Source organism: Micromys minutus (assembly GCF_963924665.1).
Source record: "Micromys minutus genome assembly, chromosome: 7".
Classification (NCBI taxonomy): domain Eukaryota; kingdom Metazoa; phylum Chordata; class Mammalia; order Rodentia; family Muridae; genus Micromys; species Micromys minutus.
In genome coordinates, this window is record NC_137976.1 from 47,290,891 (window position 1) to 47,293,220 (window position 2,330).

A 2,330-nucleotide genomic window follows, 5' to 3' on the forward strand; every position below is an offset into this window, starting at 1 on the left:
GAAATTCTGACATTTTTATGAACTTCATAAACGTTCTGGTTTGTTGTTCTAGTGTTTGGTTGGTTATTTGATACTTTTTTCTCTCTACATTTTGATTGGAGAAGAAACTCTGAAACCAGACCTAAACCAAACCTGTACTTTCAATATTCATAAGTCTCTGTTTACTCATGTGAAGCGTAACACTTAGAGTTCCTATGTGAAGGCTAACAATGGAGGATGTGATGTCACTGCCTATTCAATGATATGACATGTTTACCTTCGTCTATTACAAATGTACACTGGGGCTAGAAAGTTGGCTCATCAGTTAAGAGCACTGCATGCTATTTCTGATTGCCCAAGCTTGATTCCCAGTACCTACACATGGCTACTTACAATTATCTGTAACTCCAGGTCCAGGGTATCCAATGCCCTCCTCTGGCCTATGTGGGCACAAAGTTTACATGTGGTACATTCACATGTATGCAGGTCAAACATTGATACACATAAGAATGTGGTTTTTTTTCAAAAGAACAATGAATGAAGTACACTGGACTTCCTTGCTTCAAATTTTAAACATGTGATCTGGAACGTTACCATGTGCCAGGGAAATCTGGTTACTGTAATGAACATAGTGGAACGTCAGAAAAAACGCCATCTCTTAGTTTTCAAGTTCTTTGGAATTGAAACAGAGGCATTTATCAAAGACAAGTGTAGGATCAAAGCAGAATGTGTACCCAAGAAAAGTTCCTTTATGTTAAGGTAGCAGTGGTATGCTACAGTTCCCATGGTGGCTTCTCCTTCACCATTCTGGAATAGAGCAGACCACTGTTTACTGCACATTTCTTGGAAAACTTTGTGCAGCTGATCTTGGAAAAATGTACTTTTCCAGTAAGTTATGGCTTCAGAATGACAAATCAAGTCTAATGTTTTTTTTTTTAATCAGCAAATTTTGTTATGATTTCTTTTCTTTGTTTTTTAAACTCTGTAGCTCTCCCAATGTTGTAAGAGAACACACTAATAAAAACCAAACTAGGGCCCAAGCAGTGGGTTGCTCCCCACCACTGCTGTCTCTTTCTTAAGTCCGGGTGCTGGTCAAGGCCCAGAAACGTGGGTGTTTGGTTATGGGTCCCTCATCTAGAGGGTAGACTTCCCCTACCAGGACAAGCTGGTTGGTTACATCACAAACTACAGCAGGCACTTCTGGCAAGGCAGCACTGACCACCGTGGGGTCCCCGGCAAGCCTGGAAGAGTTGTGACCCTTGTTGAAGATCCTGGGGGCAGTGTATGGGGTGTTGCTTACAAAGTACCAGTAGGAAAAGAAGAGGAAGTAAAAACATACCTTGACTTCAGAGAGAAAGGAGGTTACAGAACTACATCAGTTATTTTTTATCCAAAAGATTCCACAACAAAACCATTCAGTGTTTTGCTCTACATTGGAACATGTGACAATCCTAACTATCTTGGACCTGCACCTCCCGAAGACATTGCTGAACAAATTTTTAATGCAGCTGGTCCAAGTGGAAAAAATACAGAATATCTTTTTGAACTTGCAGATTCTATTAGGAAACTTGTGCCAGAAGATGTAGATGAGCATCTCTTCTCTTTGGAAAAATTAGTAAAGGAATGCTTAGAAGGAAAATAGAACCTGATTTGCAAACACAGTCACCAACTCAACCAAAGAGGCAAGAGTTTTGGTCTTCAAGAATAATATCAGTACAGAACAACAGTATATTTTAGACATTCTTACTTGAATATCTTACTATATAGTATTATAATTGGAATATCATCTAAATTTACGATTTATTTGCAAGTCTCCTAAAACATTTAAAAGGGTTTCATAAAGGGAAAAAAAGGGTTCACGTTGTACAAGTAATTTCCTAATTATATTACATTTCAACATTTGTTCCTTAGAAATACAGGTCTTGATTAATTTCCTGTTCTATTCAAGTAACCGTGATTTGTTGTATATAAGTTTAACATAATGTCATTGAAATATATAGTAAGAGGTAAGGTTGTAGCACTGACTGTTAATTTCCTTCTTGTTTGGAATTAAATGAACATTAAATTTAGGCCAAAAGAAATTAGATTTTTTAAATATAAATTGTTCCTTTGGAATTATAATGTGATTTCTTCTCCTTTGGGGTAAAAATGTATTTTATTACAAAGAAAAACTATATAGCTATACATATATCAATCCACTAGTAATAATGATACTTACTTTGTATTTATCTCATAATGAAGCTTTAAAATACAAGAGAGGTTTTCTGGTGGACACATAATAAAAATTGTGTTTACAACAGATTTTACAATTATTAAAAAATAAAATAAAAACCAAACTAGGGAAGAGGGGG

The 2,330-nt window shown here is 36.3% G+C and overlaps 1 pseudogene across 1 annotated transcript; it reads left to right on the forward strand.

The window, feature by feature from the left end:
* Positions 1-574: 574 nt before the first annotated feature.
* Positions 575-1,621, forward strand: LOC308422852 (putative glutathione-specific gamma-glutamylcyclotransferase 2; annotated as a pseudogene). Its single transcript has 2 exons — positions 575-738; positions 1,060-1,621. The product of its transcript is annotated as a putative glutathione-specific gamma-glutamylcyclotransferase 2 (transcript).
* Positions 1,622-2,330: the final 709 nt, after the last annotated feature.